Here is a 15,731-nt window from a genome sequence, read left to right on the forward strand (position 1 = left end):
ACTCCGGGAGACAGTGGAGGACAGAGGAGCCTGGCGTGCTGCAGTCCATGGGGTTGCAGAGAGTCAGACATGACTTAGCAACTGAACAGTAACAATCCTATTGTATTGTATTCTTCATCAGAATAGTAGTCTGTGAAAATCACCTCCTATTGCTCTCTTTTCCTCCTCAGGGACAATCCTGCACACAGTAGAAGCTCAATAAACAATTATGGACTAACGAGCTCCTTTAGCATTTCTGTCAGATATGTTTTCTCTCTACTTTCTCCTCTCACCTCCTCATATCCCACCCCTGCCAGCTGCTGATCACCATCTAGGAAAGTCCTGCTTCTCTCTTCTCTGGCACTTTTCAGACATTCCACAGAGAATACCATCCTCGGTGATGACTGTGATGATCACTGAAAGATACCTCTGCACTACTGGCCTTTCAGTTTGGGGCCGGAAAAATTTTAAGGGCCTGTTTTGAAGGTTGAGACTGCATAGCTATCCAGTCTTATGTTCTTCTAAACACCTTAACACAACTACCACATCCTTCTAGAAGCTCCCGTTTCTGCTTCGCCATGGTCAAGACACATGTTCATGTTGTCCACAGTGGTTCTATCTTTGCTACAGATGCCTATAACCTGATGGAAGCACTGCAATTTGTCATCTAAATATGTAAGCTGATCAGTTTCAGATGCTGAAACTCCTTTGGTCTTTCCTGTTTGGATTCTTTTCAGGTTTATTCTTCAGTGACTCATCTTAAACTGCATCTTAACTTGGAAGCCCCCTCATTTCTTTTAAGAGTAGACGGGAGCATAGATCTTTTATTATTTTTTTTTAATAATAAAAATTCCTCCGGCAATTTTTCTCCTTTTTCACATTATTTGAAACTTACCACCTTCCTCCCCAGATAGTAAGAGGAAAATCACAATCGTGTAGTGAGAAACTCAATCAACGGTGGCTGCTATCTCTGTGAAGATCTGGGACTGCTCACGAGCAGAGAGCTTTCTGGCAGGCTGGGCAAAGGCCCTGGGCCCAGGAAGTGCGCCTGAAGTCCTCCTGCCTATTTTACAATTTCCTTAAACTCTCCCCTGCCCTGGGCAGCTGGGTCTACATTGCTTGTAGAGAGAAGAAAACAGGAGTTTGGCAAAGTGAAACAGGACAAAATACAAGAGCACATCTTTAGACAGCTTCACAGGAAAAGGTGGCTATAGATGGGGGTGGGGGGGGGGTGGATTTCCTATCTCCAAAGTATTCCAAAAATTTCACTGAATCTGGGGGAGGGAGGGTTATTTTGAAGATTTTAATCTGACAAACATCTAAAAATACTGTACTCTAAAATTCACTATCATTTCACATTAATATGATCATATTTGTGGTTATGCTTAAAATTGAAGATCTTACTCAGATACCTTAAATTTTAAAAATTACCATCCTTTGGTAGAACTAAAACTCTTATAATCAGACGCACTGCAGTATTCAGCCCTGCTATGGTGAGTTTCAGTGAACTCCGGGAGTTGGTGATGGACAGGGAGGCCTGGCGTGCTGCAATTCATGGGGTCACAGAGTCTGACACGACTGAGCGACTGATCTGATCTGATGGTGAAAGAGCAAGTTACCTTTTCTTTGGAGGGCTGGCCAAAAATCTTGATCAATTTACTAGTGGATCTTCATCTGCTGTGATTGTAGCAGCTCTTTCTTCTTAATTTTGTTCAGACCTACAAAAAAAAAAAAAAAAGAAAGAAAGAAAACAGGCAAAGCGATGAAACAAAGGATAAAATGAATCAGAAATCTAGTCTCATTAGCTGCCAGTGTCCCCAAATTATGATATGTGCTTTAAAATGTCAAAGTGTTAAAATGCGAGGCACTGTACCAGTTTTACAACAAACTCAATTCAATTTTTTTTTACAAAGAATTTAATTGGCTATATTTACACAATAAACTAAGAACAAATGACTACTCAATATGTACATAGAGTCAGCCTCCTGGGGCTTAAAATCATTGTGTGTAATTTGCCACTAATGAGTTTTCACTTAATTTTTAAAATGGCTATTCAGGAAGCCTGCTCCTATGAAACCTGTCAGAATCACAGATTTAAACACACACACACACACAACATACTGAGTGAGAATATTATTTGGAGAGCTCTCTCTGTCCTTTATCATTCAGCAGTTTATAAAAGCAATTTATAATAGTACAGACAGGAAACAAAAGCTCAGTTAAACCATCTTTCTAAAAAGCACACACACACACAAACCCACTCCCTTATCTATGTATTTTTGTACTTGCATACATGCACATTTAAAGTAGAATGTGGATACTATTCAAATTAATTTGGGAGCGCGGGGTGGGGGGGGGGGGGCATTGAGGTACAGAATCAAGGGACCGGAGATTAACAAGCCAGAGTTAGAAATTAAGCTGGTGTCAAGACTGACAGGCAGCAGGAGAGAAGGAACAGCAAACATGGGCAACGACACAACTACAGCACAGATGCTGCTCAAGTATAAAGCACAAGGCAGGCTGCTTTCATGTGAAAAATTCACTAGCGAATACACTTCTCTTCCTATAATCCTCACTGGCTATTCATCAAGGTCGGGAGGCAGGAATACTGCTTTCCTCAACTCATATTTATTATCATACATTCGAAGATGGCAAGCCAAGTATTTCTAAGGTTTGAGGTGCTAATAAAGCTTCTGCAAAACTCAGTGGCTGAAATTCTACGCCATGTTTGAACATTTATTCGTAATTACCTTTATTGGCTTTTAAGTTGCTCCTGGATCATATCCCTCCCCTCTCCCTTTTTAAACTGTTTGTTTTATTCACTCACAGAATATTATTCAGCAATGTAATCATTCCTACAATCTTTATAAGCCAGCTGTTTCTCAGATTTCTAATTGCATCCCAGTCTCATACCTTTTAAAAATTTTTCTCTGATTTCTATTTTAGTGTTTCTTTTCTGCCTTATTTCCAATAAAAGCCACTATCCTGTTTAACATGTGTGTCCTGAGCCAAAATTCATTTCTTTGCATCCTAAACAGCTATGCCAAATTTTACAGCTATGCCAAATCACTCCAAGGGAACCTACAAATTCCCAGGACAGAAGCAGCCACTAGCCACCTCCCCAGTGGTTATTCCCTCAAGGTAGGCTGGAGACGCAGACAGAGTAACAGTGGCATCGTATGTGCTTGACCTTACTTCTCCAGGTCAAGCTAGCTTTCAATTTTCCATCAGGATACTTCATCTAGATCTCCAAGTATTCAAGGAAGTCATCAGATCTTGAGTGCTGTAAAATCTCCCCCAAGATAGTGTTTGCCTTTAAAAGAATTCACCATTTACTAGCCTGAATACTGTAAAAATGCTTTAAGAGAAACCCTATTCTTGGAGAAAAAATGGTAGTGGCAGCTACTAAAAATAAGCATTTAAAAATAGTAACTTTTCTCAGAATAGGGGTCAGAAATCTTTCTTCAATAGGAAAAAAGAAAAAAAAAAAAAACTATCACGTTTGTATATGTTCTTTCACTTTATCTTCACAATAACACTGTGTTCAAAAGAGCTGTTATTATGATCTCCATTTTACTACTGAGGAAACAAATGGAGAGGTCATAATTTGCTCAAGATTACCCAGCAAATAAATGGTTTGAAACTGGAACCAGAACGGAGGCCTTTGGTGCTATTTAGTTCCCTTTTCAGTACACCAAACTGTCTAAACAGCCGCTTTATTTTGTTTTGCAAAGAGAAAGAGAGATAATTTAAAAGGAAGACTGGAGAATATTTCCGAACAATAGAAACATAAAACTTGATAGCTTTTACTCATTCACCACCTATTACATAACAAGCATTCAATAAATATAATTTTTAAAGATTTTCTAAAAGTGACAGCCCATTACAGGTGGGAGAGGAGATGAAACAAGAAGAAAAGACATAATTTGAATGTTCTCCAAAGTCCTGAGAGGCATATATTTACTTTCTTTTTCTTTTGGTTGGAGGGTGGGGATGGAGATTGTAGACGATGCCTTTTGTCTAGAGTGGCTGTTGAGCCCATGGTGATTCTGTAAGCACCATATTTCCCAATGCCAAGTCATGTTCGTACTATGGGACTCCAAACTCCTCTTGTTTTGGCCAAAGTTGGACACATGATCCAAACTAAGACATTCAATTCGTTCTCCTGAGAACTAGAAACTGGGATGAACAGGGTCTATTCTGGTTTATGCTGCAAGCTCCCCCATGTGCTCTCAGTGTTTAGGAAAAGACCAGTGAGCAGACTGATGTGTGAAGATGCTGCTCAGAGTAAACCAGCCCCAGGAGGCCCTGGAACCCCCGAGGACAAAAAAGGAACTGGTTTCTGCCCAAGGGGTTCCAGGGCTTTCTTGTCCCACATATAGTCTCCCAGAGGATCCAAGCACATCCTCTGTAGCGTTCTAAGAATCCCCTGGACCTGCAGGGTAAATGGCCCCCTAACCTGAGCTTAAATTTTTGGAATTGATTTCTGATAACTGCAACAAAAATAATCTTGCAGAAAAGACAGTAATATGTTTGTACTATGAAATCAATAAATGGGCAGATATCCAGCAGAATTTTATATAAAAGAGGATCCTGTGGAATGCCCAAGGGTTCAGAAAAGTCTTCTCATTAACTTTAAACAGCAAAAAGCCCACACTGTTACATGGGCAGCATCTTATCAGTTTTAAAGAAAAGAACTCATTTTCTAGGAGTAACATTTCTATGTCCTTTTAAGACTCTGAGAGCCTTGTTGCAATTTAAGGCATAATCTGGATCACTTCTTGTTATATAATTGAGTCTATCAAAATTAAGCAAAACTGCACTAACCTTGATAGAGGAAAGGAAATACACGCTACACTGAGTTGGACCTGTTTTTAAGCATGACAGTATACACTTTCTTTTTATTTCTTAAATTTTCTTCACTTCCAGGCAAACTCTGGAGCTTTAGAGGAAGAATGTGCCCCAGGTGCTTGCAGAGAGGCTGTGAAAGAGAAGAGAAGGGGCTGAAAAGCAGGCCCACAAGGAGGACCACAAAGGTTCTGATTTGACTCTCTCTTCTAAGCTGGGGGTGAGGGAAGGCCGACTCCTCACTCTCCGTGTCTCAGCAGAGGGCTACCCCAGCAGGTTTATTTATTCAGTGAAAACGTGTGGAGCATGTGCCCTGTGCCCAGTGATGTGCCCCGAAAGCACAGGATCCAGGAGTGTATGAATCTGAGCTGCCTGCTAGGTTACACGTTCTTCTCTCCATTCTTCAACTCTCACTCCAAAGACCATGGGCCTAAAATAGTTCACTGTTTTGTCTGTCTGTTTAGTGATCTTACAGGAAAAGGGTGGGGAGGGATTTGTTGATAATATTTAAAAAGTGGGGAAATCCACTTAAAATTCCATATTTCTACTTTCTCTTCCAAAAACGTGGCTACTAAGGCTAGCTCTCCTGCATGGGGCGATGCCACGTCATGGGCTGCCTCTTGTCACTGAGCATCTACCTCCCAAAGTACGCAGCTTGGCTACATCACTGATTTTCCTTCCAGGCTTGTCCCCTGTCAGAAGCCAAGCTTGTGACTCTGAGCGTTTGTTGCTTTCCTGTCTCCCAATTGAAAAACCATAAACCAAAAATTTTAAAGCTGTTTGTCAACTGTGGGCATATTCTCCAAAAACATGATTTAAATGGGGTCCTTAGTTTACTTACTCGGAGAAGGCAATGGCACCCCACTCCAGTACTCTTGCCTAGAAAATCCCATGGACGGAGGAGCCTGGGAGGCTGCAGTCCATGGGGTCTCGAAGAGTCGGACACGACTGAGCGACTTCACTTTCACCTTTCACTTTCATGCATTGGAGAAGGAAATGGCAACCCACTCCAGTATTCTTGTCTGGAGAATCCCAGGGATGGGGGAGCCTGGTGGGCTGCCGTCTACGGGGTCACACAGAGTCGGACACGACTGAAGCGACTTAGCAGCAGCAGCAGCTGTCCTCCGACCCAAGCTCCACCTCGCTTTCACCCTGACCAGTTTTCTCCCTGGCAAAACAAATTTAAGAATGAAACTCTACACAGTTGACTGTCTCATCCGCAGGTTCCTCATCCATGGATTCCACCATCACTGATCTGATCCGACACTGTGTTTACAATCTGCAGCTGAAATTGTGGATGCAGAGCCAGTGGATACCTTGGGACTGGATGGTCCACAATGCAATCCTGGACCCAATCCCCCATGGACACCGTCAAGTTTCTGTAACTCCTGAGCCACAGGGACTCACTAAGGCTCACTCCAGTGAACACCAAAACAGCCTGAAAACAGAACTGGTAAAGGAGGAGCTGAAGCCACTTGCTAGGAAGAACTGCAGCACCTCTGCCTAGGTTTCAAGGACACATCTTAGTGCCCTGCAGTCAGTTGTGGGCTTTCCTGACCTTCCATGAAACTCTTTATGTGGAGTCTTAACATTTTTAAAAGACCCTCTGTTTTCTGACAGCTTCTATCTGTACACCCACATTCAGCCTCTTTCTTCCCCAAAGGGTTCAACATAGTCATTCCTCATTCCCTTTGCCCTTTCAGGTCTCATGGCTCTTCCATCTCAAGTCCCAACTCTCCCAGACCTCTCTGAGATATACTGGATTCTCTATCCTTTTAGCTCAGGCGTCAGCAGGCCATTTTTCCATCAATGGTGACTACAGTACACTATTTTACCAGAACCCTAAGAGAGAACCAAAAGTGTAATAGAATTCCCAGTGCCCTAATTTGTCTGTGAAAAATCCTTGGTCAAGTCAGTGGATTTATAGGTTGATTTACAGAAGCACACAAAAACAGTAACAATAGTAGCAGCTGTCATGTACTAAGCACTTACCATGTGCCCAGTACTATTAACACATCATTAACTTCCCTGGTAGCTCAGATGGTAAAGAATCTGCCTGTAATGCGGGAGGACCTGGGTTCAATCCCTGGGTTGGGAAGATTCCCCTGTGGAAGGAAATGGCTACTCACCCCAGTATTCTTGCCTGGAGAATTTCATGGACAGAGGACTCTGGCAGGCAAGAACTGGACATGACTGAGCAAGTAACACTTATGTGTGTCATCTAACTTGATCCTCCTAGGTCTATGATGTTGGAACTTTTACTCTACTCCTTTAACAGAGAGAAAACTGAGGCTTGTGAGGAGAGGCCAACAAGGGGCAGACCTGAGGCAGGTGCATCCATGAGGTGAGCCTGTGTCATCCCTTCCCACCTCTATTCTTCCAGACCTGCTCTTCCCGCCACCTAGAATTCCTTTCTTCTTACCTTTCAAGAAACTCACCTCCCTAAGGGGGTTTCTTAGAGGCAAGGTCTGCAACATTTCAATCTTGTTTCCCCAGGGCTATTAATAAATACCTGCTGAATAGAACTGGGTTAAATGGAACCACAAGCTCTGACAATTATCCCTCCACTGAAAGTAACACGGACCTGGGAGGGATGTTCTTCTCTTGCTAAGAACTTGCCATCAGGCCTGAGCAAAAAGTAGCTCTTCTGACATTAACCTCACTCTTCCCAGACAAATTCACAATAGAGCTGAGGAAGATCTGGGAAGGAGGCAGGAGGAATAAATTACAGCCCAATACTCCTGTTATCCTCTTCTGAGAGGAATAAAAAGTCTGTGAAGTCAAATGGAAGGATGCAAGCCTGGGGAGACAGAGAGGGTTTCTCCTCTAATATTCTGCCAGGGGAACATTAATCTCCTATTACCAAACTGGGGTTCCAGAATTCTAAACTTCATGTAAATAAACTCAGTCAAGTCATTCTTTGCTACTCGAGGTGGTCCTTTAGGAAAGATAAATGAACAGCTAGCAGCTATTTAGTTCTGGGGTCATACATATTAACATTATCAATAATAACTTTCATTGAGTGTTTACTCTGGGCTAGACTCAGTGCTAAGTATCTGCCAGGCCCAGTCTTATTTGATTTTCACTGCAGTCCTATGGACAATATTAATATGGAAGGAAATAGGAGTCTAAAATGGTTAGATGGCTTGTCCAAGGTCACTACAAAATGGCCTACAATAAAGGCAGTGGCTAATGGGACAAAAGCGTAATTTTTATGAACAATGCTTGCAGGCTTTTTAAGTTCTATCCTTCCTCTTGAAATAATGCTACCTAAAGGCAGGCTGAATAGTCTATTACAAATCTCTCTTTAAAAGATCCAGAAAAAAAATCCCTCCTCTTCTATTAAGCTACTCTAATTATTATCTATGATAGATTGCCAATGCTCACCTATACTCACATTCTCCTCCTCCTGAGCACACAGTTAGACTAAATTTCCCAATACGCGTTGTAGTAAGGTATAACCATATGATTGAGTCCTAAAACGTGAACAGAAATGTTGGATGCCACTTCTAGGCTTGGCCCACAGAAACCTCCTTTTCTTAATCCTCAATCTCTCATACCCTCTGCTGGTCAAATGGAGAGGGTTCCAAGCACCAAGAAGTGAGCAAAGCCACAAAATCTCACCCCTGAGTGACCGGGAAAGTGACAGCCTCCTTGCCAACACACACAGAACTGTGACTTGGGTGAGAAATAAACATGGGTCGTGTTAAACTACCGAGGTCTTGGGTAGTGACAGCAGTCAACCTACACTGATACAGTATTATTGTTGTCACTACATCATCAGCATTTTCCTTGCCAATGGCACAGCTACAATTTATTTAAAGTACACTAAGTAATGGGCTTTCTTGGTGGCTCAGATGGTAAAGAATATGCCTGCAATGCAGGAGACCCAGGTTTGATTTCTGGGTGGGGAAGATCCCCTGGAGTGGAATGGCTACCCACTCTAGTACTCCAGCCTGGAGAATTCCATGGACAGAGGAGCCTGGCAGACTATAGTCCACGGGGTCGCAAAGAGTCAGATAAAACAGCAATGACCACTTTCACACATTAAGTAATGAGCAATACATGCCTGTTTTATTTATTTCTCACTATGACATAGGTATTATATGCATGTTACAGGTAACAAAATCAAGGGTCAGAGATGAATAATCATTACCTCTGAACAATTACAGCACTTACAATCTGAAAGATTTATTAAGTAATTAATTATAGATTGCCTTATTATACACATTGTATTGATAGGTTAAGTAATTTTCACTCCTGTACTTAGTTGGTTTTTCTTGTACTTATAATTTATTTTCCTCACCTGGATAGAAAACTGCTAACAGGAAGGTGAGATCTTACATCTTTAAATTCTGTATTACTTCATACTTTGTATAAATATTTAAGTTAATTAATAGATATATATTCTTTAAATTATCTCTCTATACAATGTGTGTGAAAGTGAAAAAGTCAAAGTGTTAGTTGTGTCTGATTCTTTGTGACCCATGGAATGTAGCTCGCGAGACTCCTCTATCCATGCTCCAGGCAAGAATACTGGAGTGGATATATATTTTATATATATATATATATATGAAGTTATATATATATATGAAGTTTCATATATATATATATGACATTTTTTATATATTTATATATATAGTATTTCAGGCCACTGCCTCTTAAATGTACCTGACCAAGAAAACAGGCCTATATGCTCTGAAGAGTTACCTAGTACGCTGCTTATTTCAGACCCGTCACTTACTGAGTGTCATGAATGCAGTTTCTCCATACTGTAATTCCATATGTGACTGTACATACATAGCACAGTGGCTGGCATATATTCAATGGTCAAGAAATGATTGTTCCCTTCTCTTCCATCCTAACAGCTACTTTAAGTAGGGTCATATGCTGCTTGAAGGAAAAAAGAAAAAAAGAAAAACGTCAGTAAATAGAGGCTGATTTTAATTACAAAGGATATTTTCCTATCTGGGAGGAAGACTGTCTAATATGCCAGGAGCTATAGTCAAATGGAGACCAAATGCCAGTTACATGAGTATCCCATTTGTAAATATCTGTCCAGGAGCAGGACCTCTATGCAAGCCGAGGAGCAAGGCTCACTCCTTCACCAAGGGTGAGCTCAGAATGGTGCCCTGGGACCCACCTTCTATTTGCTCAATTACAGTTCTGTAAGTCCCCACGTTGGGCTCCTTACAGCCATGGTATGGTTAGCTGTAGCCAAACACTAAGCTGTCCTCCTACAGCTCCCAGAGGAGTTTTTTTTTTTTTTTTACATTTTGTTAGAAAACACCACACTGGCATCTGAGGAAGATTTCTTCCTTCTGAGGCTGTTTGTTCCCACCTTCACTCACCCATAGGAGTCCATTTCCAAAAAATCTTATTAACATCATGCAGACACAGACTTTCTTATGATGACGTCTCACATTAACCACATACAGTAAAATCCTGTACAACAATCTTTACATTAGTTAATTAATGTGAAGAGTTCAACTGTTGTTTATTTAAATACCCTGTTCCAAAAAATCTCTCTCCTTTAAAGAGTTCTTTCAGGATCAAATGGAATACAGATGCGGGTCACTTACTTTATTTGGTACAATTAAAGTATATATTTGGGCTTCTTACTCTCGCTCAGTAATCAACTGTAGTATTTACTTTGTCAATGGAATTGGCTTTTCCCAGGGTAATTTTCCCTTTAACTTCACGGTATCGTCCTTAACAGTAGGCAATAAGGTTAATGCTATAATCAGCTATTAGGTCGGCACATGCGACTTTAGCCGCTGTTCAAATATAGCAACACAGAGCAAAGAACATCCAAGCTAGAAAAACACAGGTTTGAAAATTCATGAATCAAACTCTGGATAACAAGTTGTTTTATTTTATTTTTGTCAATTTTTTTGTCTGACTCTTTGTGACCCCATGAACTATACAGTTCATGGAATTCTCCAGGCCAGAATACTAGAGTGGGTAGCCTTTCCCTTCTCCAGGAGATCTTCCCAATCCAGGGATTGAACTCAGGTCTCTCGCATTGCACGCAGATTCTCAGCTGAGCCACGAGGGAAGCCCACAAGTTGTTTTAAAAATAAATATTTCTTTAAGACGTTTAACTGCTGCTGCTGCTGCTAAGTCGCTTCAGTCACGTCGGACTCTGTGCGACTCCATAGACAGCAGCCCACCAGGCTCCTCCGTCCCTAGGATTCTCCAGGCAAGAACACTGGAGTGGGTTGCCCTTTCCTTCTCCAATGCATGAAAGTGAAAAGTGAAAGTGAAGTCGCTCAGACGTTTAACATATATATTCTTTTTAAAATAAAATTATTTTTAAAATACTGACCTACAGAAAGAAAAACACCAATACAGTATATTAACACATATATATGGAATTTAGAAAGATGGTAACGATGACCCTATATGCGAGACAGCAAAAGAGATACAGATATAAAGAACAGACTTTTGGACTCTGGGAGAAGGCGAGGGTGGGATGATTTGAGTGAATAGCATTGAAACATGTATATTACTATATGTGAAATAGATCACCAGTCCAGGTTTGACGTATGAAAACAGGGCACTCAAAGCTGGTGCACAGGGACAACCCAGAGGGATGGGATGGGGAGGGAGGTGGGAGGGGGTTCAGGATGGGGGACACATGTACACCCTGGCTGACTCATGTCAATGTATGGCAAAAACTACCACAATATTGTAAAGTAATTAGTCTCCAATTAAAATAAATAAATTAACCAAAAAAAAAAAAAAGAAACCATAAAAGTTATAAGCATAAAAAAAAAAAAACTGACCAAAAAAAAAAAAAACAGTCTCAAAAGATCATATATATGTAACATTCCCAAAATGACAAAATTATAGAGTTGAAGAACAGATTAGTGGTTGCTAGGAGTTAGTGATTGTGAGGATAACAGGAATGACTGTGACTGTAAAGAAGTAGAACAGGGAGATTTCTGCAGTGATGGGACAGTTTCATACCTTGATCACTACAGTGGTTACATGCTTCTGCACGGGATAAACCAGCATAGAACTATACCCATACTTTATACACCAATGTCAATTTCCTGGTTTTGCTACCATACTATAGTTAGATAAGATGTAATCAATGGGAGAAATTGGGTGGAGAGCAACCAGGACCTCTCTGTACTACCTTCACAGTTTCCTGTGAATCTTGAATTATTTCAAAGTTACAAGTTAAAACAAACAAGAAAAATAGCTAGAGCTTCCTTGGTGGTTCAGCAATAAAGAACCCACCTGCCAATGCAGGGGACATGGGTTTGATCCCAGATCCAGGAAGATCCCCCATACTGCTAAGCCCGTGAGCCACAACTATCAAGTCTGTGCTCTACAGCCAGGAGCCGCAACTACTGAAGCCCAAAAGCCCTAGAGTCCGTGGTCCGCAACAAGAGAAGCCCCCACAGTGAGAAGTCTGTGCACTGCAACAAAGAGTAGCCCCCGCTCATCCCAACTGAAGCAAAGTCCTCACAGCAATGAAGACCCAGCACAGTGAAAAAATAAATAAAAGTTGTTTAAAAAAAAAGTTAAATGTCGGAGTTAAATCTATTTCATAGAGCAATTTATTCATCTTAAAAGATTAAATAACGCCCAAGCCTATGCAAATATATTTCATCATTTAATTTTCCATTCTATATACAAATGAACTACCGATTATCTTGACAAAACCTAGGAAAGAGTGACAATAGAGTAGGTTTTAGAATTGATGTTGCTGTCAGGATGCTTATTGTTCAGGTCAATGTCAGTAACATGAACCACGCTGACAGTCAACATCCAGATATCTTACAATATAGGTGGTATACAATATATAAAAAATAAGGACATGTATTTAAAGACTTTTTTAAAAATCTGTAAGATTCTGCCACCAAAAAAAAAAAAGAGAGAGAGAGAGCGCCATCAAATATAATACTTCAAATATAACTTATTAACCTATTTTGTGATTTCTGTATGCTAATCAAGATCCTATTGAGCATATGATTATATGTAATTTGCAAAATGTATTCTTAGACGTATGTGATTATCAAATATGAAATTTATTTTTTATGTACACAAGGCAATCATTTCTACAATTCAAACATCTCTCTGGCTAAATTAATATAAATTGCTGCAATATGCTGATAATAAATAAGAGACAAAAAGAATTTCAGAAGGTGGGAGATGCAAATTAAACGAAGCCACTGTCAGTTATTTTCACTAGGGCTTTAGACAGGGATCTTTTTATCACCGATTAAAATGTAACATTCTGGGACTACATCAAAAACACGACTCCCTGATTCCCTGTATCTCACACCTAAGCTGGCTCAACACTGGTTCATCATGACTCGGAATCTAAAGAGAGGTTGGCAGCGCTTCATAAATACCTTCCTGTTCGCTCCTTCCTACAGTGATGCAATTTGACCTACATTTCCAGTGCCCATTGAAACTTCGTAGGAGGGGGAAGAGGAGAGTTTTTCATTTCTCCTACCCTCTGATTAACTAGGACAGCAAATGCCACTCAAGGGACTGCTACTGGGCAGAAGCAAAGGGGGAAAAAAGTCATGTCGGTAGGAAATTCCACAAGAGAACATTTAGAAATATTTCATTCTCTGATTCTGCAAACAAACTGTCATGGCTTCACACGACAACAGCAAGGAAGTTGCTCCACTTTCCACTCTAATCAGCCTAGGACACTATAGGCTGTTTCATTTACTTCAGGGTCCCAGCATGATGAAAATTAAACTTGAACCATAGATACATCTTTGCAACACCCTTTTTTTAAAAAAAGAAACTATTAATTTTAGAGTGATTTTAAATTTACAGAGAAGTTGTAAAGACTAAACAGAGAATCCCTATATACCCCCACAGCCTGTTTCCCCATCGTTCATCTCTTACCGTCACATTTGTCACAACGAATGCATCAATATTGACACATTATTATTAACTGAAGTCCATATTTCATTCAGATTCCCTTAGTTCTCGCCTAATGCCCTTTACCTGCTCCAGGATCCCATCCATATGACATTACATTCAGTTGTCCCGTTTCCTGTACTCCTCTAGACTGTGACAGTTTCTCAGACTTTCCGTTTCTGATAACCTTGACAAAAGTCTTGAGGACTATTGGTAAAGTACTTTGGAGAAAGAGTTGAATTGCTTGTCCAGTGTTTTTCTCACAATTATAATGAGATTATTGAATTGGGGGAGGCAGACCACAGAGCTGAAGTGCAACCCTCATTACTTCACATCAAGTGTTCATTTGTCACTGGTTGTGTTAACTTCATCATTTGCCAGATGTAATATCTGTCAGGTTTCTCTACTGTAAAGGTTCCCCCCCTCTTTTCCATACTGTATTCTGGGGAAGGAAGTCACTGTGCAAAGCCCACATTTACGGGATGGGCAGTTATGCTTCACTTCCTTTCTGGAGATTATTGACAAAAATTGTTTGGAACTCTTCCATATCGAAAATTTAGTCTCTCTCATTTGCTTATTATTCAGTCATTTATTTGTATCAGTATAGACTTAAAGGTATGTGTTTTATATTATTATTTTGCTATATTACTTATTATTTATATATTTTACTAGAATGTAGTATATGTATATTGTATATCTTATTTATATTTATTTTATATCTTGAGTTACAATTTAAAACTATTATTTAGTTCAATCATCCCAGCTGTGACCACCGGCAGCCCTTTTAGGCTCCTGTGTCCCTTTGACATACCCCATCAATGTGTGTTATGCATCTGTGTGGGTTTTTTTGTTACTCCTTGCTTTCTGGCATTAAAATATGCTCCAGGCTCATCTTGCTTATTACCTTCCCCAGCTGTAGAATTATGTCTGGTTCCTTTTATTGGAAAATGGTATTAGAAATCAAGATCGGGGAATTGGGGCTTATCAAACTCTGTTCAAGTTTGACACTTCTAAATTTCTACATGAACTACTTGTACAGTAAATCAACACAATTATCTCATTAAATATTAATACCTTCATTTTGCGGCATAACATGCTAAATCATGAAGAGGATGCTTAGTAATCAAACTGCCTTCTGACGGGCCAAACTTTCAGGTTTGATATGACAATAAATGACTTATTATAATGAAGTTTCTGGGGGCTGGGAGAAGTGGAGAAAGAAAGAGAATAGAGTTGTTTGTTTTCCATGGTTGGGGGCAGGGAACAAAAATCTAGAATTAAATGTGGCATGCTTTCTGTTCTATGCAAGGTCTCCTCCTTTTCGCCCTTATTACCATTAAATGCTACTTCCTTCATGTGAGCTCTTAATTACCTAAGCTAAAGGAAAACACAAATATCATATCTAGCTATGAAATACATTGATGATGACCTATGACAGCAGCTACACCTTCCTATTTATGGTCTGAATACTTTAATGTTACACTTAGTTTATCTTCGTTGAGACTAATCAGTGGAACACAAGGACAGAGCCAGAACTCTGCAGTGGGGACGCCTAGTGGGAAACAAACATATATCCATTGAAAACTGAACCACGCAAACTGGAGTTAATCCCATGCAACACACACAGAAAAATTCTTCACCTCTGACTCCAACCATCAGTCTGTGTAAACAGACTATGTGAATAAAATCTTTGGTGACCTCACTCCCCCTCCTCCTCTTTTTTAAATAGAAAATAGATTGGTACCAGGACCTAATACTGATTTTTCTCTGTCATTGTTTTCTCACTCTATCTGATTAAGATTTATATTCAGTAAACATTTCTTTAGCCTCTTCTGTGCACTACACAGCCTAATATGCCTAGTGCTTCCAATTAATCCAATGGATTAAAAAAAAAATTAAGAGCTCTGTTCCCACTATTCCCTCTCAGCTGCGCTGCTGAAGCTGTTGAAAAATAAGTCAGGCCTTGACAATACTGAAGGTGCAAAATGGTTTGGAGGGCACATGGCTTA

General features: G+C 40.2%; 1 protein-coding gene across 1 annotated transcript in view; it reads right to left on the reverse strand.

The window, feature by feature from the left end:
- ATXN7 (ataxin 7) overlaps positions 1–15,731 on the reverse strand; it is a 163,447-nt gene that overhangs the window by 128,695 nt on the left and 19,021 nt on the right. Inside the window, exon 2 of the mRNA XM_061396501.1 lies at positions 1,599–1,697. The gene's annotated coding sequence lies outside the window, so the exon portion shown is untranslated. The remainder of the gene's footprint in view (positions 1–1,598; positions 1,698–15,731) is intronic.

This window comes from Bos javanicus, chromosome 22 (genome assembly GCF_032452875.1).
Source record: "Bos javanicus breed banteng chromosome 22, ARS-OSU_banteng_1.0, whole genome shotgun sequence".
NCBI classification, from domain to species: Eukaryota; Metazoa; Chordata; class Mammalia; order Artiodactyla; family Bovidae; genus Bos; species Bos javanicus.